This window comes from Ornithorhynchus anatinus, chromosome 8 (assembly GCF_004115215.2).
Source record: "Ornithorhynchus anatinus isolate Pmale09 chromosome 8, mOrnAna1.pri.v4, whole genome shotgun sequence".
NCBI lineage: Eukaryota > Metazoa > Chordata > Mammalia > Monotremata > Ornithorhynchidae > Ornithorhynchus > Ornithorhynchus anatinus.
In genome coordinates, this window is record NC_041735.1 from 53,805,245 (window position 1) to 53,830,564 (window position 25,320).

Below are 25,320 nucleotides of genomic sequence, written 5' to 3' on the forward strand. Positions count from 1 at the left end.
AGGGAAATCATAACAAGTTCAACATAGCTCTGGTTTCCTTTGCTGTTTCCTATTTAATACGTCAAATTTTACTGCGTTTCCTGGCCACTATTATCTCACTGATATTCGATAATGAATGTGTCAGTAAACCTCTGATAATCCCTACACTTTATGAGGGACCTAAATGGCCTCTGAAAACTTGCTCTTTGTGTGTGCTCTTAAGTCTAAAGCCTCTTCCGTGCTTCTCCAACAGCAGTGGGCAGGTACATCGCAGGCTATTCACTCAATTCTGGACCTTCCCCAGGGATCCTAAGCAATGTGCATTTTGGCCTCCTGCACTCTAGCATAAACTCTACTGACTGGCTGTCGGCAGAATGTGATGTGTTACCTTCCTAGTGGCTGTTCATGCTGACTGAGACAAATAAGCACACACAAAAAATGAAGGAATACGATGGTGGCCTATACCCTCACAGCCCCGGCTCTCTCCTATCCCCTCTATGAGGTAGCCCAGCTCCTTGGCACTCATTGCATAATAACCAGAGGTGTTAGGCTGTTTGACAGAAACCCGATTTTGGCCTGACCCATAGAGCTTGTGTAAGCTGGGTTGGGGTGGGGGCGAGGGGTAGTGGGAGCAGTTTAAATTTTGCCTCTATTTTGCGGAGGAAAAAAGGGCCTTAAATGGATTTAATAAACTGGAGAAAATGGGATTTCTGGAAATGTGAATTATTTGTGTTTATTAAAAATGCCCAACAAGCTACCTCCCTGTCCCAGCTTTCACCTTCCATGCTTTTTAGCCTTCTGGGGCTGTGTAAATGTTACACTCAGTAAACCTTTCTTTTGCTTTTTTTTTAAAAAAAAAAAACAAAAACCCTAAGACTGTCCAGGTTTCCTATGCTTAAAATATTAACTGGCTTTTTTCCGAGAGGGGCCTGTCCCAAATTGGCAAACCAAACCTAGAAACTTTACATTTCAGGGGTGACTAATGTAAAAATCAGCATCCTTTCTGCCACGAATGAAGGAAAAGCCCCAAGGGCAGTTTATGGGCAAAACTCAGATCTACACAGCCTGATTTTAACTCAGAGAGGAAAAGCCTGAAACCAGGAACACCTGGACCTAAGCATTGGGAACCTCTTCTGAGGAGCTTGAACACACTTTCGAGAGACTCACTGTCTGAAAGGGAAGGAAACACCAAAGGCAGTCGGAGGCTGACAGGAAGGAGAAGATGGGAAGTTTCTCCCCTTCAACCTTAGAACAGAAGACAACCTCTATGTTTCATTTTGAGATCCTCTTTGGCAATGACCAGATCACAGGCCCAGTACTATTCACTATACACTGCATGAGTGATAAAAGTGGAGGCATGAATGTGTATTTGCATTCTGTATGTGTGTGTGTGTGTGTGTGTGTGTCTGCGACTGTATATAGAGTATATAGACTGTATATAGACTGTATATAGAGAAAAATATATTGACTCTCTATAAAATTTTACACATACACCCATACAAATATATACATACACAGCTTTACTAGTACAATATAGATCAATATATACATTTGTGAGGTGGACAGCTGGATTGCTTAGGAAGCTTGTAAATAATGACACTTGTCTTTTTGAAAGTAAGCAAAAAGGCAACTACCCTCTATACTTCTTGAACACATCTCTTACAAGGCCAGCACAGCTTTCTTAAAGTCTCAATCTATCGACTTTTCTCTTTCGCTCTTACATACCTAAAACACTTCTGGCTTCAGTCTTTATTTGTATGTAGTTGGGAGCACATTGTGGGCAGGGAATGTATCTGCTATACTGTTATGTTGTACTCTCCCAAGCGCTTAGAACAGTGCTCTGCATATAGTAAACGCTCAATAAAAATGATTGATTGATATATTACACTAGGTCTTTAAAAATAACCCATTTAGAGGGAAATGGGTAGACTGGCAGAATACTTGTTCAGTAACTCACTGATCAGTACAGAGGCAGTATTGGTTTCATAGTCTTGTATCTTAAGGCAAAGGTTAAAGATGTTTCTTTATATCTCCCTGATAAAAGTAGCAAGCAATGAAACAAAGCAGTTGAGAAGTATTATTCAGGATTGGCTATTCATCACCTACTCTTGCACCTATATTTGCTCATTGAGGGGATGCTATTAGACATTATAACATTCAGTCAGTTAATCATCCTAGGTAACTTTTTAGGAGTGCGTGAGAGCTATTTAAAATTAGTTCTTGGGTTTGGGACCACAAGCTGGCATGGTCTAGTGCAAAGGATACTGGACTATGAATCAGGACTCTTAGAGCTGCTAGAGACCCTTTGGGTGACCTTGATTAAGTTGCTTATCTTCTCCATGCCTCAGTTTCCCCATCTACAAAATGGAGAGAATGGCCATCTTTCTTAATCAGAAGCAGGTGGTTAACTTGGATGAGACAAAATATAGGAAAGTAATCTGAGTTCTTTGTGAGATAATATATAAATCTTGGGAATTATAATTGCATCATTATATAAATCTAAGGTAACATTGCATCATATTATTTCAACAAAATTGTAAAACTATAACCCCCCTAAAATTTATTACCTGAATATTGCTTGCGGCTTTGAGGATAAATTGAAATATTTTGGGTCAAAAGTTCATAGTGTTTGGTAAAAATATATACCTTAATAACCATTTCCAAGTTTATTCAGTCTGCTCTACCTACATTTTCATAAAAAATGTTAGGGCATTACAATATTGATAAAATGAGAAATCACTCATCCATTGGATATTATTTTCGTCTTTCCATCCAACGCAAAAGTTAGTCTTTGAAAATTAGGTTGTGAATTGCAGCAAAGTCATGAAAACAAAGAACCAACAGTCTCTCCAGTGCAGGCTTGTTACCATGAGCTAATAATTCCAGACTTTAAGCAAGCCGAGCCTCTTTTTTAATAACCGCGTGCCTTTAGGCAAAGTATTTCTACTAAAAATTATTGAGGCATGGAACAAGGTAAGGTGTGTGAGCTAATGTTGGATTGTTCAATTACTAAACTAACTCCTGTAGCATGGAGAGTTTTCCAAACTGACAGATTATTTCTCCTTATACACTTGTATAAACATACTGCTTAAGGTTGAAGTCTATGTAAGCTTTTCTTTCAATTAAAATGTCAAGGATGACAGCCTGTGTTTTCACTGTCCTCATTAGAAGGGTGCCGTAGCAAGCGGTTTCTTGTCCCCATTTTTCCCCAAGATATTTGTCAGCTTGGGTTTGGCTGGAGAGGTGGGGAGGAGTATGAGGCAGGGGAAGAAGGGCTGGCGTTTAAGACACATGGATCTTGCCTGATCACCTTCCTTGCCGTAAGGCAGGCTGGAATCTCTTTATGAGGAGGACGATGGACCCTTGGGTTTTCAATGGTCACTTTCAGATTTCTGCCTGACGCCAAGTGTATGAGGGATGTTTGAGATCTAAATGTGCACATCAGCCTATCCCAGGAGATTGCAGCCCAGCTCAGTGAGGCATGTGGTTCGCAAAGGAAAAACAATAAACAATAAAACTAATTAAACAAACCAGGGAAGGAGAGAGAGTAAAGCCAGAGTTAAGAGTCTGCCAAATATTTTAGAGATCATAGCAGATTAGGAGAAACAAGAAGTGCAGAAGACACAGAACGTAAACTGTCGTGAGCCCAATATCTAATACTGGTGAGCTAATAAGGCCGAAATTGGGTGAGGACCAGAGGTTAATGAAATCAATGGGGGCTCTGGCTGACGGAATGGAATACAACCCAAAAAACTGAAGTCCTTTACTGGAGTTCATGCAGTGGACAAAACTGTCCTGCCTGAACTGCAGGTCTGAAAAGTGCAACAGATTTGCATTTAGGAGATAAGAGTATGGATCAAAGAGGAGAAGTGCATGCCCTGTGGGAAAGCATTTGTTGATTTGTGGAATGAAATGCATCCTCCTTAGGAAATTCTAAAATGAAACCCTGTGGTTTGACTTACCAAGCAAATATGGGTTTGGGGGCTATGGGGAGGGGTGTAAAAAAACACCCTTCTGTTAGGAGGTGGTTTACAGGGCTTGACTGGGTAGTTTTTAAAGAAAAGAAAATTCATTTTTTGCCCCAAATCTGTGCTGGGCAAACCTGAAACTAAATGCCACCCTAATGTCAGTTGGGACTAGGCTGTCGAATAGATGGGATTAACATTCTGAGGCTTTGAGTCGCTAATCAACCACCAGATGGGTCATGGAGATTTTGCCCACCAGGCTGATAAGGAGAATGGCCTGGTTTCTGCCCTCCATATGGAATAGCATCCTATGCAGACAGTTCAGTCACTCATCCCGAAGGATTGGTTCCTGAAGGAATCCAGATTAGATCAGAGACACTCTCTGCTCCATCAGAGGCTGTGCCTCAGAGAGAAATAACAACCGCCTTCTTGCAGGATGTAGGAAGAAAGGCTGGGGCTGGGGAAAGAGGTGGTTCAGACAAGCAGCACCTTCAGATAACCAGCTGATAGTTGTGCTGATTCAACGGCAATCAGAGGCATATGCAAAGATATAATCCCATAGCAAGTCTTCCCTGATTCCATCAACTCTCAAATTCTTTTGGGCTTTTAAAAAAATGTTATTTGTTAAGCACTTACTATATGCCAGCTACTGCACTAAGTGCTGAAGTAGATACAAGGTTGGACACAGTCCATGTCCCAAGTGGGGCTCTTGGTCTTAATCCCCATTTTTCAGGTGACTAGCTGAGGCACAGAGAAATGAAGTGACTTGCCCAAGGTCACATAGCAGATGAGCGGCAGAGGCAGCATTAGAGCCCAGGTCCTTCTCACTCCCAAGACGTGCTCTATCCGCTAGGTCATGCTGCTTCTCTGAATTGGGATAAAATTTGCCAGCAACTAATCTACTCAAGGTAAAAATGTGTGTCATTAAAGGTCAATGCAGATGTACTTGGAGTCACAAGCAGTGTGATACCCCTATTCTTAGGGAATTTGGAAATCCTAATTTTCTAATGGTAAAGAAAATGAAATGTAAGGACAATGAACTGCATGTGAAGCACAGTAGAAACTATACTTCAATGTCTCCGTGGCTAAAGTATGATAACTAAGTAAAATTACAGCTTGCTCATTAAAACCCAATCATGAAAAGATAGCCCAAGTTATGGGTCTTGAAAACAACATTTTTCTAGTTTTAATCATAGACTTTTGATCTCTCTAGCCTATAAATAATCAGATCCTGCCAGATAGTGTACGAGCTTCCCTCAGAAATTCCCCAAGTTCTGACCTCCAAGTCCCTATATGTGGACAAAGAGTCCCTCCGCCCAGAGTTTTATACCATTTTATGAAGATCAAAATGAGCTCATGTTGTTTCTCAGAAGAAGCCTTGGGGCAAACTTCATTAAAACAAAACTACAAACAAAACAAAACTATATATTCTTAATCACCAGTGACTGTTCCCAGCACTGGTCTGGGTGAGGAAGAAGAGAGAAGTGAAAAGGAAAAAAAGAATTCCAGGACAGGAAGTTCTTTCAAAATGGAATCTTGGAAATATCATCACTTTGTACATCTTTCCTTAGGGCATCTCAGAGCTCTGGAGTTTTCACTCCAGAACAAGAACTCTGTGGCAAATTCTTAAACACCCCATTTTGGCAATGGAGACACTGAAGCATGGGACTACATATGTTCTACCCCATCATGTTGGACAAAAAATTTGTGACAATATTAGAATTTAGAGAGTACGGTAGAGTAAGAAGACACACTTCCTACCCTCAAGGAGCTAGCAAATTTGTTCTGTTCAAATTAGTACTTGCCTCAGCCCAGGGTTCTGGGTCTATGGTAGCTCCAGCGTTATGGTTACTAAGGAATAAATTTTCTCCTAAGTCCCTAACATTTCCTTCAATTAAAAGTACAATTTATAGTTCTGAGGCTTCTTGATTTCAGTATCAATCAATCAATGGTATTTATTGTGTGCTCTTTCGGTATGCAGAGCAGTGTACTAAGTGCTTGGGAGAGAATCCGCAGAGAAATACTTGACTCTATGTGGTGTAAAACAAAAAATGTCACCAAGATGTTTTTAGCTCTGTTTTCCAGTGTCACCTTAGGGAAGAGCTAGGATGCAGTAGCTGTATTCTCAGAATAGGAGAAAGTTTGGAAAGAAATATCTATCAGCCATGGTCTTGTCCAGTTTCCTAGCAGAACTGTGGGACAGAAGAGAGCTCAACTAATGAGTCAAATGAGCTGGGAATTCAGATAATTTGTGGACTCCTGGCATTGCTTAGAGAATCTGCAGAAGGCCATAACATTGATGTTCTCCAGCTTCCACTGTGGTGATGGAAGCTCTGCACCGTGGAAAATGTTGCTTCAAGATGGAAATGCTGACACTGATTCAAAACAGTACTAAATACAGCAGAAGCACTTACTGAGTGCCCGCTTGGTGTGATGGGCTGTACTAGATGTTTAGAAAGTAAAGAATGACCACTTGACCTATTTCTTCCCTACAAGGAGCTTACACTTTTACAGTAGAATCGATCAGTCATATTGACTCATTCATTCAATCAATTGTATTTGAGTGCTTTACTACGTGCAGGACACTGTACTAAGAGCTTGGGACAGTACAATATGACAATAAACAGACACATTCCCTGCCCTAAATGAGCTTACAGTCTAGAGGACAAGCTTACACTCTACCAAGTTCTTAGTATGGGCAGAGGACTATTCTAAGATCTTGGGAGAATACAATATGGTTTAGGAGATAAAGCATGGGCCTGGAAGTCAAAAGGTCATGGGTTCTAATCCCAACTCTGCCACTTGTTTGCTGTGTGACCTTGGGGATGTTATTTCACTTTTCTGGACCTCAGTTACCTAATCTGTAAAATGGGGATTGAGATTGCGAGCCCCAGGTGGGACAGGGACAGTATCTGACCCAGAACTTAATACAGTGCCTGGCACATAGTAAGTGCTTAACAAATACCACAATTATTATTATTACAATACAAAAGAGTTGGTAGACAGGTTTCCTGCCCATAAGGAGTTTACAGTTCAATCGACTGTATAACGACAGGCTTTGAAAACACTGGAGCATACTTCAAACTATATTTGAAGCCCCCACTTCTCTTGGGAACCAAGAAAGCATGCATAAACAATTTCATTGTAGCTTTACTGCCAATCAATCTATCAATCATATTTATTGGGTGCTTATTACCTACAGAGCACTGTACTTGGGAGAGTACAGAACAACAGATTTAACAGACATGTTCCCTGTCCATAACGAGCTTACAGTCTAGAGTTTTATTTCTAACTATACTCTGGCACTTCTCATATAATACGGTTTGTGGCAGAGGAACTCTATAAGAATGGCAATTGTCTTTGAAGTAGTTTTCCAGAACTCAGGGTAACAAAACAGGTCCTCTCCACTGAGTAGTGAGGCACTGCAAAGATGGGAGGAAACTGATAGTTTTCTAAGCCCTGGGGGACTTGCAGAGGTGAGTCTGCCTCCTATTAACAGCTAACAGGGCCCCTGAAATAACCTAGTTCTTTATTTGAAAAGCAGTGAAGGTCACTTCCAAGGTGATCTGAACTTCATCAATAGCTCTCTTGAACTTGAATCTGCAGATGGTTTTGAGGCCCTGGCCCATTTGTTTTCACATCAACGCAAATTAATTTCCACTTGAAATTGCATTTTGAGCATTTCATCCAAACAGACCTAAAATAATTCAGAAAAACTCATCTGTCTCCAATCTATATAATGTTTTAAAAATTGGACATGTGCCCTGCAATAAGACTGCATTTTATAAAGCTTAAAGCTCTGAAATTGGGAGTATCAGTTACATTCAAACTGTTGTCAATTAAAACATCCAGTTCCATTTGTGCCCAGCTTGTAAATGCTTTTAAGCACTTTTGGGCTCATTATCACCAGGGGTATCAAAAGTTTAACTGGAACCCTGAAAAATAATTTGGGGGTTCCTTCTCCCAATCTTCCTGAGTCTAGAGCTTTTATCTCCATAGGCAAAGACCTTCACTTCTTTCCCTTTGAATGGATGCAAAACTCTTGAATGAGCCAACACTGGTCATAAAACACAATAAAGCTAACTGATCTGTTTCCTGCTGGATCCCTTGCTCAGTTTTATAGCACGCTCGCTCCATCTGCTCAGCCTGGGTCTATGTTTACCAGTTCCTTCAAATGCTTTAAGCAGAAGAAAACAGGAAAATGAGGGAGAACTGAATCTATCTCTATCACCATGCCTATAAAGCAAAAAGAGCACGGGCCTGGGAGTTGGAAGTACCTGGGTTCTAATTCCAGCTCCGCCACTTGTCTGCTGTGTGACCTTGGGCAAGTCACTTCACTTCTCTGGACCACAATTTCCTCATCTGTAAAATGGGGACTAAGATTGTGAGCCCCAAGTGGAACAGGGACTGTGTCCAATCTGACAGGCTTGAGTCAAACCCAACACTTAGTACAGTGTCTGGCACATAGTAAACTCTTAAATACCATTGAAAAAAAGTTGTTGTCAGTTAAAATTTCTCTAAATCAGATTACTTGATAATTTTTTGGTAGGAGAGAAACGAGAGAGGTCCAGTTTAGGTCCATTCAGGTGCAGTTTCACCTACCGCTGAAGTTCAATCCTGCAGCCTTGAAAAAGACTTTGCCAACTAGCCTGTGATTTCTGATTCAGCTATCATTCAGAAAATGCAATTAGGCATGAATATAGAGAATCACAACTTTGGACTTCATCCCAAAGAAAGAAGTTGCTTTAGTGAAACAGTTCCAAGACCCCATTATCCTGACCTCCTGACTTTGGGTGCTTTCAGAGAAAAGAATAAAAACCTCAGGCAGCACGAAGTTGGGCAGCCCCATGTCCTGAAGTGAAGTTCCTTCTGGGTTCTGTGGCCGGTGATGAGTTTTTCCTTTGTAAAGTGAGATTTTAGAAATGGGCCTTGCCATTCTGATCCTTGCTCTGGGAAATGTAGTTGCTTTGTCTTTCCTTTATCATAAACGCATGAGTTGCTTGCCTTGGTGCTTTGTGGAGACAGAGCATTCTGGGTTGACATGCTGAATCCAAAGACTATCACTCAGTGATATTAAATGAACATTAACTGTGTGCAGAGTGCTTTATTAAGCCCTGGGAGAATGCAATAGAGTAGGTAGACACAATCTCTGCTCTAAAGGAGTTTACAATCTAGCCTTTTGAGGTGGTTTATTAATAATAATAATAATTACAGTATGGTTTCTTCTGGTCTAGAAATTTATAACTCCTTCTTTGCTTTCCTTTAACCACAAATTTGCAATAGAAACAATTTTGCCTCCAGGTCCCTCACCTTTATACCAGAACTTTAACATGCAGCTCAGTGTGATTGAGGAACTCCACAAAAATGACATTCACAGTGATCAGAGACTTAAATAATAATGACACACCAAAGAGAGCTAGAGGGACCTCTTAGATCATACACATAGTTCTCTTCCACTTCTATTTCTCAAGGCTCCACGGAATTCAGTCATTCAATCATGCTTATTGAGCACATACTGTGTGCAGAGCACTGTACTAAGCACTTGGAAAGTACAATTCAGCAATAAAGAGACAATCTCTGCCCACATCGGGCTTACCGTCACCATCATCAATGTCTTTACCTAACCTCTTCTTAGATATCTGTGAGGATTTACCCTTAGGTAGCTCTAAATCGACTCTCCTGGAAGGCTAGGTTTATGAAAGCAACCCACACCACCCCCTCTGCACCAACCCCAGCTGCACAAGCCCCTTTGGTAATATTTCTGGTTTTTTCCTGTCCCCTTTTCAGAGACTGTAGCTGAAGCAAAATCTATTAGTCCAACTGTTACCATCGAAGAGGAAGGGAAGTGACAATTATACCCCAGGAATGGTATAGAGCAATTGGACATTTTTTGCAAGGTACTGATCAATTCTGTGATGCTGCTGGCCCTCAATTTTCACACACTAAAATTCAACTACTGATTTCACAATTCTGCTAGTCAATTTAACTTTTTTAAATGGTATTTGTTTGGTATTTACTATGGGCGAGGCACTGTAATAAGAGTTGGAGCAGATATGAGATAATCAGGTTGGCTATAATCCCTGTCTCACATAAACCTCATAGTCTAATCCCCATTTTACAGATGAGGGAACTGAAGCACAGAGAAGTTATGTGACCTCTCACATAGTTCACCCAGCAGACAAGTGGCAGAGTTGCAATTAGAACCCAAGTTCTGTGATTCCCAGGCCTGTGCTCTTTCCATTAGGCCACATTGCTTTTCCATGAACTTGTCCCATGAAAACAATCTGATGGGTAATCGTCACCAACTTTGGCTCTGCTACACCTCCTCACCAGAGTTTACATTTTAATGTGAAAGCCTGAAATTTTAACCAGTTGGAAACATCTTTCCAAATGAGCAAATTATATTTACTGTGAGCAAGTCCCACCAATTAGAAATTCTGAGTGCTTCAAATATCAGGCTGGCCAACAGAACAGCAAAAATAGTGACACTGGCCCAGTGACACTTTCAGGGAAGAGTATGTGTAAATAGATGGGAACTGGATGGGAAAAGTGTTGCACAGGTGATTTAAAATTAGGAAACAAAATCTTTGAAAAAAATGTAAGTACCTGAAGATGTCCATTCCAGGTAAAAAAAACAAAAAAAACCCCAAAAGCCCTATAAAGTCTTACAAATGAATTTGAAGGAAATGGATTTAAGCAACATCCTGAGATTTTGTTTGTTTAAGAAAGGATATTCTGAGAATGAGGATTGTAAGGTAGCGGAATGGAATCATGACAGAAATTATGCTGCCCCCTTCTCTAATAGTCTTTTAAAATAGGATAAATAGTAATCTTTCCCAGGTGACTTCTGGGGAGGATTTCTTTAAAGCGGGGGTTGAACCGAATGATCATTGAAGAGCCTCGCCAATCAAGGATGACTGGCTATGGCAAAGTCAAGCAAGGGGGCAGTGGAAGAAATCACCCTCTTCCTCCTCCTAACCCAGCTCCCTCCACATCCAGATCAACATGCACTGATCCTCACTCCCTGCAGGGGCAGGGGTTAGACAGAAACTGACAAGGCCCAGAATCCCTTTTAAACCCAGGAGTTCTGGGATTGCCACTGCCCAATATTCTGACCAGCCATTTCTGGGATCTAAACCACGGTGTCACAAGTCTGCCTTAAGAATATTTGGAACATTGGGGAAGCTCTGGCAGGCAACAATCAAGGAATATCTGCCTGGAATGGAGAGGAGTCTGTGGACTCCTCCCTCCTTGAGCTGCTTATTTATCCAACACGGTTATCTCGGTTTACAGATTCTGTTCCCCACTCACCTCTGATCTAACTAGACTGCACCTACCCTAGCACTCAGTACAGGCTCAACTCAGAGTAACCACTTGATAAATACCATAAACAACCGAACACCTGCTCTCACTGCCAGATTCTCTGACTCCCTTCAGCCCACTCCCTCTTGTCACCTGTCACAAAGGACACAGCCTCCACTCCACCTGCTCCGGCCAAACCGGACTCCTCTCTCTCTGGGAGGAAGGCTGAATATGAGATGCAAAGGGGGTTATAAAAAAAACCTAGGAGAGATGACTTGCTTGGTGCACTGTTAAAAAAACCAAAAAGGTCTGCTCATAGTGCAAGGAAAATAGCAGTCTCTTAAGAAAGAAAATAAACCTACATTTTAGTCACCTTACCTGCCCCCCTAGATATATGAAATCCAAATTCTGAGATAGTGTATCTGAAGACTACAAGCTCCTGAAACATAGGGACATAAAAGTAGCACTATTCACTCGTCACTCATAATAACATAAGTGTAAATCTTGCTGAAAATAAGACTATTATTGACTGGAATATCTGGATTTGGGGGTGAAAAGACCTGATATTGGATGCAATCCGATATCTCAGGGGACTTCAAATCAATCATATTTATTGAGCACTTACTAGGTGCAGAGAACTGTATTAAGCTCTTGGGCAGATACAATTTAACAGAATTGGTAGACATGTTCCCAGCCCACAACAAGCTTCCCGTCTAGAGGGCGATGGCAGGGCTTGAACTTCCATTCTTGTGACGCGAGTATCTCCCAGAGAAGGATTACCTCACTGAACTGGAGTTCATTCTATGATAGCTCTTCTGTTAAGAGATGAATGACACATCTATGAGAAGACTATTTTTAAGGGTTGGATTCATTAGTAAGCACCTTGAAACAATATCCTGTTCTCTAGGGAAGATCAACTTATCAGAGACTGAGGGGTGGAGTTTCTAGGAAACTTGTCTGAACTACCTACAGCAACCTCTGCAGAGCAACTTTTCAAGTTCTCCAGCTTTGCCTGAGCACTTATCACTAAGTTCAGTTGATATTAATCTGAGACACTTAATAAAATAATAGCAATAAAATTTCCAGCAATGATACTTGGCACTTGCATAGAACCTTGCATCCAAGGATCTCAAAGAACCTTATGAACAAGCTTTGTTATTTTTAAACTTGCTCACAGGCTCTTGCTAGCTATTCACCCAAATGCATCATTTGCATAGGGATGTCACTGATTTATTCTATCGTCTTCCAATTTAATCCTGCATTTCCAGAGGGTGGACTTAAGGAAGTGTACAGAGCTAGTCATTGGATTCTTCATTTCTTGTTATGGGATCAGTGCATTAAAAAAAGAGGAAAACATGTAAGTTTGAAGTGTAAGCAGGGGCTTAGTAATAAAATCAAGCAGGACTCATGTACACTTAGACTTCATTTCCAACTGCCAACTATTCCTTCACTGGTGGCACTACATTTTGCCAAGCATTTCTTGGACTCTGGCTTTATTTTCTCCATAGGACCATTCATGTTTAGGATTTCATATTAAAATGTCATTTGGTTGCCTTTTTAGATGCCTTTGTGTAGTATAATATGCTTCTTCCCAGGAGGGACTTTGGGGTCTGATTTTAATTTGTGGTAGCACTATGGTCACAGTAAATGTCTCTTTCAGATATCCACAGCCAGTCCCTTACATAAACGGAAATGGAAAGTGACTGTTTGGCTGTATATTTAATAGACAGGCACCACATTAAACAGACAGTTGATATCTATTCTTCATGAAATCCCATCACTGGCCTGTGACAATAACGTGACTTTTCTCAGAGTCTATGTGACGCACTAGAATATTAGGCTCATTTTTGGTAATTTTTTTTGTTAATCTGTGGTCATAAGGAAGTGAAAATACAGTAAAAAGACAAAGTAAATGTGCTAGTTATAAAATGCTGATGTGCTTTTTATGAATGAAGGCTTGGCACATTGTACTGAACTAAGACATCTGAAACAAGACCAGATGACATTTTAACTTGAAGAATCCAGGGCTAATCAATTTCCACAGTGGCCCCACTCAAAAAATTAACTTGATAATGAAAAATGAAAACTACAATAAATCAAAAAGTGAGTGGGGAAAAGAAATCCACTGGCCAAAGGCATAAAAACTGAAAACTATTTTTTTGTTTTCACTTCAATCATGAGCCAATCCTACAGGTTGTTGGGTGAGATGTTTTCTCTCTACATAGCAGAACTTTATCACCTGATACTGACTGTTTACAGTTTTGTGAATGACAATTTTCTTTTTGGAAGACATAAATTATATTTCATCTGTCATCTGGAGGCCTTCGTTTTCAAAATAATTAAGGATGTTTCTCAAGGAAGTACTTTTGGAAACACAGAAAGCATTACACAGGTAAAAAAAAAATGTTCATGATCAGCTGTATAATTTTAAGTCTAACTAGAATTTTGTTTCCATTCAGTATCTGAATTATATTTTTGCAATAAGAGCCAACCAACTTTTAGCATTTGTTAAGTCTTCAAAAGGTCGCAAATTTGCAACCCTTTCTTCTAAATCAGTAACCTTTCTATTTGTAGTGAACAGAGAACACAGACTAGGCCCATAATGGGACTATTGAAGATCACCTCCAATCTGAAATTTGCCAGGAAGTTCTTGTAGGCTAATTCAAAGGATAGTGGTTTTCTGCAAGATAGCCCTACAGTGGTCCAATCTCTGGTTGGTCTCAATATTTTTTTAAACGTATTTGTTAAGTACTTACTATTTGTCAAACACTCTTCTAAGTGCTTCAGTAGGTACAAGTTAATTAGGTTGGACACAGTCTCTGTGTGGGCCATAGTCTAAGTAGGCGGGAGAACAGGTATTTAATACCCATTTCACATTTAAGGTAACAGAAACACAGAGAGGTTAAGTAACTTGCCCAAAGTCACACTGCAAACAATTGGCAGAGTCACGATTAAAACCCAGGTCCTCGGACTCCCAGGCTCATGTTTTGTACACTAAGCAACTCATGTTCTGTACACTAAGCAATTCTGCTTTCCCATTTTGGGAGCAGCGTGGCCTTCTGGAAAGAGCACAGTCTGAGACTCAGAGCACCATGGTTCTAATCCCGATTTTTTTCTGACACTTGCTTGTTGTGTGAACTTGGGCACATAACATCTGTTTATGCTTCTGTAAAATGGGGACTCAATACCTGTTCTTCCTCTTAAACTATGAGCCCTTTGAGGGAAAGGGCCTGGCTCCAACCTGGCTCCAATTATCCAAGAGTCCTGGATAACCTGGTTATCTTGTATCCATCCCACTGCTTAGTACAGAATTTGGAACATAGCAAGTGCTTAACAAATATCACAGTTACTATTAAGAACCCTCAGGAGACTCCTGGAAAACTCTGGAGCATTGGATTTCCTTGGGAGAGAAGCGGTGGGGAGAAATCCTGGATCGAATTGTGCCCAAACTTCTGCAGACTCATTACTACTCTTCCACCATCTTAGTTCGCTTCCAGATTAGGAACCTCAATATTATTTTTTAAGGTTGCATTTTTAGGGTCACATGACTGTAGCCTTTCCTGGACGAAGTATTCAATAAAAGCATTAAAGAGTAGGAAAGACAAATCCAAAACTTCAGTGAAATAATTCTGAAAAGGTTAAGTGGATTAATGATATTAAGTGGGGCGATACCTTGACATTTGATTAGTTGGATAATATTCAGGTTTCATCCTTCCATGTCATTAACAAGCATGGAACATGATTTTTCCAGGCTAGACTCACAAATAAAATCTTAAAATGGATGGTACTAGTGGGCCTGGTATCCGTGGAGAATTGAGGGCAGGGATCATGTCTTCCAGCTGCATTGTACTCTCCCAAGTGTTTAGTACAGTGCCTTGCAGAGAGTAAATGCTCAATGAATACCATTTATTGACTGATCAAGATGGAGAGCAGGTGCAGTTCTCAAACCCATTCTATGCCCCTTCCAAGGGAAATTTGGGAATCTTTTGTCCAGAAGATTTTTCAGAACAGGACAATTTCTCTAGAAGGGATTAGATCTGGTTATTCCTGGAAGCGGAGGGATGTGTTGGGCCCTCTAAAGCTATGTTTAACAGAAAATACACCAGTACTGGTCTCTTTAATTATATTATCATTCTTGTGGCATTTGTTAAGTGCTTACTATGTGCCAAGCACTGTATTAATCGCTGGGGTAGATACAAGATCATCAGGCCAGACACAATCCTTGGCCTACATGCATCTCAATGTCTAGGGAGACAGGAGAACAGGTTGAAACCCCATTTTACAAATGAAGAAACTGAAGCACAGAGAAATAATTTGTCCAAGGTCATTTGGATGAAAAGTAACAGAGCTGGGCTTAGAACCTAGCCCTGAGACTCCCACGCACGTGCTTTTTCCACTAGACCTCGCTGCTTCTCTAATCACAGAATATCGCCTGTTCATTGCAGTTAAGACAGTAAACTGCTCACTTTTAGGGAAAGTCTTAATAATGCTTTCAAACCTCTAGGAATCTTTATTTCCAAGGAAGAAATAATTTTCTATACGGACACTTGAAAGAGTTATCTGAGAGAGTCAAGGCAATCCCATAAAATGAACAATTTACTCTGCTTAATAGGATCATATCTGTTGGATCACATTCTCTGGATAAACTGCTACCCAGGTATAAGACAATTTCTTTAGACCAATATGTTACCATGATGTACGTTATTGGATAAGGGGCACAACAAAGGAGTTAATGCCATCCCCAGACTGCTTAACTTTCTCTCAGGGACAATTCTTTCATCTACAGGGTCTGGTCCATTATGTTTCAGCCAGGGTTCTTCTGTTTCTAATCTGTTTCTTCATAATGAGGTGATGCTTTTCTTTAAAGGGATTTGCTGGGATACAGTTCCCGCTTCCTTTCCTGGCTGGGTTCTATTGCAGAGAGGGGGAGAGCCAGAGAGGAGGAGGTGGGGGAATAAGGAAATCACAAAGAGAATAGGGCTGACGAGGAGTTCAAGGTGAAGAAGAGAGGCAGAGTGGAAAGAACAGGAGATGGAAAGGGTTTCAGAAATTGAAGGGGATGGGGGTTCACAGGCTTTTGAGCAGTGGGGTATTTTCTTATGGCACATGTTATTGCTAACAGGCCTCTCTAAAGCCTGGGCCTGTTTCTTCCACCAGTCACGCCAGTGAGTCCACACAACTGAAATGTTCATTCCATGGTTTATGATTTTTTTTGCTCTTAGATCAATTACGAAGGACTAAGCTGCTTTTATACCAGCTAGCAGCTCTCCATTTACCCTTGCACGCAGTCTCTATTGTCCAAGGTTTTTGAGGGCAGAAGTAGCTCGAGACATTTAGCTCGGGCCGGATGGACAACAAAGTACATCCTGTACCAAAACCTCTTTAATTAAGATTGAGCAAATAGCAAGTGGTGCTAATGATCCTGCAATGCTTTCTCTGGGGAGTCATGAAGTGAAATAAGCCCCTAACCCTTATATTTTCATTCTAAAACTCAGGAAGCCAAAAATCGATGCACTGAACTCAAGGGAAGCCATTGAGATTTCACTTTATAAATTGGGGGTGGGGGATAGGCGTATTTTTCCGAGAGGGTGAGGAGGAAGGGGGATAAGGAGTGGATTTGCAAGGATGACTGTAAACTACAAACTGCTGGCAAAATATTTAACTTACTGCTGGTCCATGGCCAGTGTTTTCTTTTTTTAAATGAATTCCACATCTTTATTAAGTTAAGCATTTTCTTTTATTTGAAACATACTTTAAATATTTTGTTTTATGACGTCCTGGAACCTGATATGGCTTCTTCCAGGTCAAGCAAAATGGGAGAGTCAATTCAAAAAAAAATTGACATTAAGAATGATCACATAAACACATGCTTTGGTTAATCCAACATTAAAAAAAAAAGAATGTCATGTGTCAGAGACTAGGACAGACATAATAACCAAGTGGTATCTCATCGTGTTTTAGATCGAGCCAAGTATTTTTGCAAGGTGCTGTAAATATTCATTAAATGCTAATACACCTGTAACCGATGTGGTTTTTGAAATACTTCCTGTTAAATACATATAGTTTTAAACACCAATCTTTTCCAAGGAAAAAAACCTGTAAAAATGATACAAAAATCTATCTAAATCCTGGAGCTAATTCTTAGGCAGGGGACTGTGACTATTAAGGCTGTGGTACTCTCCTAAATGCTTAGCACAATGCTCTGAATAGAATAAGCACACAGGGGACTGTGACTATTAAGGCTGTGGTACTCTCCTAAATGCTTAGCACAACGCTCTGAATAGAATAAGCACACAATAAATACTATTGATTGACTGAATGAATGAATTGTATCTAACTAGTCAACCTTCCATGCACAGGTCAAGTCTGCAGGATGTAAAACCATGACTTATGTAAAAATAATAATTTTTCCAACCCATATATTTCTTACTAGCATGAATAAAATTACACTAAATCCACTGAAAGGGGACTTAAAATTCTTTTGGTCCTAATTCTCACTGGACCAGCAAAAAGTCACTTGAGACCAGGCAAATATGTGTTTTGGGGCTTTATGACTTCTGCTTGGCCCACGAGGCTGCTGGATTGACAGCTGCTGCCCAGCGGAACTGGGGAGTATGAACTGCTTTCCCCAGCCCACTGGCAACCTGCTTGAACTCTAGGAGACTGTCATTAGGCTCATCAGGGCCATAGCAAAGTGAAAGGACCAAACTAGGGAATGAAAAAGCCCAAGATGTGCTGATGTAGATCTCGGGGTGTGCTCTGGAAAAGGATAAATGGTTCTTGACTCCACCTACACACTTTCTTCTGTTTGGAGCTCTCTTCACAAATACTGGTCAAACCATTTTGTCCCCTTATGATTTGGGTCAAAGTAGACATTTTCACTGAAAAACTTCTCTCTAAAAATGCTATTTCCCTATGCAGATTCTGCTACAGTTTTGCAGATTACCTCTGAGTTGGCCCTGTTACAATGAAACAAGTGTACTAAATACCTTCTCTAATACCATATTCATTTATATATAGTATACCCCAGAATAAAGCCATACACCAAATTCATTAATTTTTTTTAAAATCAGGGTTTGTTTCCCCGACCACCTGGATTGGGAAACGAAACTGCAAGCGTGTGGGGGGGAGGGGAGGCATTCTCCAGACTCCAAACTCAGTAAACCAGATGAGCCCACCCCAAGACTGGAGGTTATTAGCCTCCAAATACTACCCATGCCCTGACTTTTATTTAAAAGCAAATAAGAAAGTGTGAAGTATTAAAATTAATATGGTATTGTAAAAACTAGACTTATTTTCCTTAAGATTAAAATTCTGTCATAGAAACTTTCAATGTATCCGCACTAATGCATATTACCGAAAAAGTTTCAATCATTGGTGAGTCACATCTCTCTAAATAAAAAAATAAAGTGCCCTACATTGATTTTTATATCATTTGGACACCTGCAAAAAGTAACATGGCTTTTCCCAAATTCCCCAGAATGGATCCAGTTTGGCGACTGGGTAAACTTAGCAACTTGCTGCTTGCACGAGCCTGAGGGAGTCCAAATTCAGCTAAGGACAAACTTTGGAAGTTTTTATGCTTAGAGGTAAGTTTACCTGCTTTTTTCCTCTAAGAGAAATAAGCTTGATTATATGCATGTACAGGCTTGAGGACCTAGGTGTTTGTTTCCCCTGGGGGATGGGTGTCTTTCTATCTGGGAGGATTAGGGACAATGAAGGAGACCCTGGAAGGAATGAAAGGGAGTAGATTTTGGGGAAATGATAAAAATATTGGTGCAAAAGATTGCTTAGGGAAAATATAAGATGCCACACATTGAATATAAACAAGGACTCCTAAAAATGATATCAATATCGATCATTTAATAATAATAATACTAACAATAATGATATTTATTAAGTGTTCACTATGTGCCACGCACTGTACCAAATAAACTGAATACAAGCAAATTGGGTTGGACCCAATCCCTGTCCTGTGTGGGGCTCACAGTCTCAATCCCCATTTTGCAGTTGAGGTAACTGAGGCACTGAGAAGTGAAATGACTTCACCAACGTCACATAGCAGACAAGTGGCGGAGCCAGGATTAGAACTCATGACCTCCTGACTCCCAGGCCCATGCTCTATCCACTATGCCATGATCACTTATGAAGTAGCATTTATGATTTGGGGAATGTTTTGCTGGGCACACTAACTTACTGTGCTTAGCCTCATTTGCCAAGATGCCCTTGTTTACACCCTTTGCCCTGACTGGTTATTCCTTCTTCTTCAATTGTGACAGACTACAAATCTCCCCACTCTCAAAGCTTTCCTAAAATCACATCTTCTCCAAGGGACCTTCATGACAAAATTTCTACTCTTGGAGCTTACATCCCCTCAATTGTTACGTGACCATTTGTGATCTCAAAAACTTCCCTGGACCATTTACATACCTCTCTTACATTCCTATTACTTAAGTATGAACATACCCTCAAGACTCTAAACTCCTCCCTCTAGACTGTAGGCTCACTGTTGTCAGGGATTGTGTCATCCAACTCTATTGCAGTGTTCTCTCCCAAGCTAAGTGCAGTGTTCTGCCCATAGTAAAATGTTCAATAAATACCAGTGATCCATGGATCAACTTACTTACATATCTTCTTTTACTCTCTCCTCCTACCTGTAAATTATTTCAGGGACTGTCTCCCCTTCCAGAATGTAAGCTTCTTGAGGACCTGGACTAAGTTTAGGACTAAGAAAAAGACCTCTTTTTCATTCATTCATTCAATCAATCATATTTATTGAACGCTTACTGTGTGCAGAGCATTGTACTAAGTGGTTGGAAAATACAATTCAGCAATAAAGAGAGACAATCCCTGCCCACACTGGATTTACAGTCTAGAAAGGGGGAGACAGACATCAAAACAAGTTAAAAGCATCAGTATAAAAGGAATTATAGTTATATACACATCAAAACAAGTAAACAGGAATCAATATAAATAAATAGAATTATAGATATATACACATATACATAAGTGCTGTGGGGCAGGGAGGTAGGGAAGAACAAAGAGGTGACATGGAAGGGAGGGGAAGCTGAGGAAAAGGGGGGCTGATCAATTAGTTAAGTTGTTCTGCCCTGCTTTTAGTCTGGGGCCTCAATAAATACTACACCAATTGATTGATGGATAGTTGTGAGACTATTTTGCCATTCTGAAATATCAGATCTTTGGAGGAGTTCATCTTAAATCCAAGGTTGTCTTAGTTTTGAAACAGTTTGCTGCTTTTCTCACAGTAAACCCTGTTGTTGATTCAGTGGAAAAAGCACTGCTCCGGGAATCAGGAGAAACTGACTCAAGTGGGCAAAGACCACACATGCATCTAGCAATGTTATACATCCCTGCCTGCCTGTTTGCATTTCATGCTGTGCCCCAACAGGAATGTGACTGGAAGGGCAGAATGGAATAGGTGTTGTGTAAATCACTTTCGGTATTGTCAATTCCTCTGTGTATATTCTCAGCCCTGAAATCTCAGGTCCAAGGTTTACCTGTCAGGAAGGCGGACCATCATCACCCCTCTGGTTTGGCTTGAATGGGGCTGGAATGGTGAGAAGCAACGTGGTTTAGTGGAAAGAGCACGGGCTTGGGAGTCAGAAGTCGTGGGTTCTAATCCCAGCCCTGCCGCTTCTCTGCTATGTGTCCTTGGGCAAGCTACTTATCTTCTCTGGGCCTCAGTTACCTCATCTGTAAAATGGGGTGAGCCCCAAGTGGGACAACCTGCTTACCTTGTATCTACCTCAGTGCTTAGAACAGAGCTTGGCACATAGTAAGAGCTTAACAAATACCATAATTATTATTATTGTTATTATAGATGCTATCAGTGTCTCATGAGCTACAAACCTCAGGAAGCGGAGACCTCCACCCCAATTTCTCCTACCATCACAGACCACCTTCTGTGAGCTGCCAGTCTCCAGACAATCTACCATGGCTCCAGTCTCAATTTATAAACAAGTGGTAACTATTAGGCACTTACTATGTGCCAATTGTATGCTATGAATAGGGTAGATCCAAAACCATTGAATTGGATACAGTCCCTGTCTCACATAGGTTTCACAGTGTAAGAGGTAAGGAGATCAGACATCTCATCCCCAGGTCACAGGTGAGAAAACTGAGGTTATGTGACTTGCCAAAGGTCACAGATCCAGTCAGCTGCAACAAGAACCTGGTCTTACTCCCAGACCCACTATCTTTATCTACCCCACATTTTAATGCAGTGCCTGGCACACAGTAAGCACTTTGTGGCTGTTATCATTAATTACCCTTCTCCTCTAAGTCAAGATACTGGGATAGCTATTTTCTCTCTCCAATATTTCTATTTTCATTTGCCGCTATTGCTACAGAATAACAGTGAACTGGCCCAGAATGAAAAAAGAAAAGAAAAATATAAATTTTGCTGTTACAAATTGAATTTTGGATGGAGATTCTTTTGGTACTTGTGGCTCAGCTTTCCATATTGGGCAGGATACCAAAAAGCAGGCTTATTTACATCAAATTGGGTTCATCTCAGCAAGAAAGAGCTCTGCTAATAAATGACATTTTCTATCATTTCCAAACTAGATGGATTGCATAAAAAGATGTCTTGTTTTGCAATTTCAACCTTTTCATTTAATCCTCTGTTGTTCCTCGTTTACAAATTTAACCAATACTCACTTGGTTTTCTTTTGTAACAACACAAAGACCCTGGATTTTCTAGACTGAGGTATATAAGCAGGAATAAGTGTACAAAATACCGGTTGTTGTCTGCTTCACTATGTTACGCATTAAATTAGTATCTGAGATTGTGAATTCTAATCCCTCCTTTGTCACTAATTTTCTGGGTGATCCTAGCAAATCGCTTCACCCTCTTTGAGCCCAATTTTTTTTTTTAATGCGCAAAATAGGGGTAAAAGCATATCTTTCTCCTCAGGAGGCATGTGAGAAAGAGCTATTAAAAAAATGGGAGAGAATTTTATAGATGATGAATAATATTAATATAAAGAATTGCAACATTTTAGGGATCCTTAAAGTGTCACTGCTGAATTCTCTGGTATCAATATTCCCATTCAGGGGCAGAGGCCTGACATGGCTTGTTGAGTGCCTTCAATCTCCACGAGCTTTCAGGGCAACTGAAAGCCGGGAATGGGCTGTTTTTTAATCTCTGCCATTGCCATTCTGTGGTTGTTCTAATAAACCACTAGTTTTGCCCCTCCTTCCCCTCAATCTGTTTGCTCTTAGTGGGCTAACTGGGTTTTTTTTTTTCTGACGAAGAAGCTGGTATTATGATGACAGGCAAATGAGTGGAATAATGTTATGTGCTGCTTTAGACACCGATGGATAAAGTCTATCACATATTATATATCCCCAGAGTGTATTATTCCACTTAGAAAATAGCATAATTGACTTTTGGGAGTGGAAAAAAAAAGCTAGGGCTAAGTAGTTCTGAGCGGTGCAGTTATTGTCCTGTAATTGCCTGACTTGGAACTTTAGTTTGTCAATCAGTCAGATCCCTTGTCGTGCCCATTTTGAAATGCAGTTATTTTGGAGGGGGTGAAAAAAGAAGCTCAGCCTTCTTCCTTGTCATGGAGCAGTTGTCACGGAGACTGGCTATTATGTCTGGGGATGGGCAAACACTGTGGCATTTTGGGTTCAGCAAAATGTCTCAAACTATTTTTCAAGCGTTATGGGGTTTGACAAACCTCAAGTGCATTTTGCCGGGCACTTTTCCCCTTAATTCTTAAACCCTGGTATGTTTCAAGGGAAACTTAATCCCTATGTTCCTGATTCATTTACACTTAACTCATCAAAATGTTGTTTTGAAAGAACTATTTGATGTTCAAAAAGTCTTAGGAGTGTTTTTTTTTTAATAAGTCTGTAAAGCCTCTCTTTCTGAGAAACAGAAAATTGAATCTTGCCAGCTGTAATCCAAATGATTTGAGCTTCATTTAAAAACTAAGAAACCCCTGGATTCAAGTGGATTCAAACAGACCCACATTAGCATGAATACTACTTATGCACCCCTCTCCATTCCCAAATCTTCATTCCCTAATTACTTCTTCCCTGCTAGGCCTATGGCACAAAGCCTTTGAACAAACCCTGAAGAAAAAAAATCAGCATTCTATAGTGATATAACAATCCTACAGGAAAACCCCACAATGGGTCCAACAGTTGTTTCCCATGCGGAACTCCTGGTTAAGTGCCAATGGGAGTGGGAATCAAGGGAACCTAGTCTCATGAACTCTGCTAAGAAACAACAACTTAGGATCTCTATTAGCAAGGGTGAGAGCTTGGATTTTGGTGTCTATTAAAGCGCACCCAACTAGGTATTACTAACATGGATTTTTTTCCAGCAAAATATAGACTAGTGATAAGGACACTATAGAGCATTATCTAACCCTTGCTAGCTGGGCCCAAAAGGACTGGAGAAGTAGAGAAAGATGATTTTTTTTTATGGTTTTCATTTAATCTTTACTATTGTTCCAGGCACCATACTGAGCACTGGAGTAGGTACAAGATAATCAGGTTGGACACAGTCCATGTCCCACATGGGGCTTACAGTCTTAATCCCCATTTTACAGATGAGGTAACTCAGGCACAGAGAAGTTGAGTGATTTGCCCAAGGACACACAGAGCGGTCAAGTGGTGGAGTTGGGATGAGATCCAGCCCTTTGACTTTTAGGCCCATGCTCTATCCATTTGGCCATGCTTTTCCCCGATTTGCTTTTTGAATAAGAAAAAAACAGACATATTTGCCTGTGGCTTCCCAAACTGCGAGAATGATTTCCTATGTATGCTTATGATGTAATAGTTTCAATACTCTTGGATCTAGGCCTATTAGTGCTGGTATAACTTCAGAGTTCATTTTCAAAGCACTTAATCATCAATTAGTTAGCGACATCCTCCTGAGGTGAGTGGGAACAATATTTAATCTCAATTTAACAGAGTTTAGGCACTGTAGTGCTGCTGTAATCTCTGCTGTATGATTAATTAGGTTAATTAACTGTGAAGTATCCTGAATTACACTAAAATGAAAGTTGTCATACACAATCGCACTCGCACTTCCTCTGTGCCTTTTGGACCTCGCAGCAGAGAGCAGTCTCTCTGGGAGACAATAGCAAGTTTTTAAAAAAATCCTAAATGTCTCCTTTATTCCAAAGATGTGGCAAATTGGTAGTCTCAGTAAAAGGCATCACATAAGTCCTGCTGTTTATGAACCCAAGGTTTGAAAACATTTCTCTAGGGAGGGAAGAGGGAGGAAGCAACATGTTTCAGAGTCAACAGGTCACAGTTAAGAGTAGCCACACATCCTGCAGGTGGGAAAGTGCCCAGCTCTGGGGAGAGCTCCAAATGGCATCTCATTTAGTTGCAACATCTCTGTGCAAAATACCGTAAATGTCCAAGAGACATCCAGAAGCTGAATCAGGGAGAGTGGAATGAAGGGGACAAGCAAAGAGAGAAGGGTGGTTGCCAGCACACACCCTACTTCCTCCAAAGAACTGGCTAGTGGCTTTTGAAACTCTCCAGCTTTTCGGGTGGTAACCCCAACTCAGGAAAACAAAAGGTGAGCAGATGGCTGGAGGCCATCAGTATTTTGCCTCTGTGCTAATCTCCTACCTTTCTATCTACACTAGACTGTAAGCACTTTTTTTTCCTATGGTATTTGTTAAGCACTTAATACATACCAGGCACTGTACTAAGCTCTGGGACAGCTCCAAAGTAATCAGATTGGACTAAATCCATGTCCCATAGGGGTCTCACAGTCTTAATCCCCATTTTACAGATGAGGTAACTGAGACACAGAGAAAGGAAGTGCCTTGCCCAAAGTCACACAGCAGACAAGTGATGGAGTAAGGATTAGAACCCAGGTTCTGACTCCCAGACCCATGCTCTACTGACTAGGCCACGCTCCTTGAGGACTGGGATCTTACTAACTCTATCAACTCTATTGTATTGTACTCTCCCAAGCACTGCTCTGCAACACAGCACTCAAATATCATTGTTTGACAGATGCTAACTTTTCATTCTGACCACAGGAGCAAAATGGGGGCAGGGATTCTAAGGGTAGCTA

The 25,320-nt window shown here is 40.7% G+C and overlaps 1 protein-coding gene across 6 annotated transcripts in view; it reads right to left on the minus strand.

Moving 5' to 3' along the window:
* The window catches only part of CREB5 (cAMP responsive element binding protein 5), a 369,622-nt gene that overhangs the window by 117,541 nt on the left and 226,761 nt on the right, over positions 1 to 25,320 (minus strand). The gene's annotated exons all lie outside the window — the stretch shown is intronic.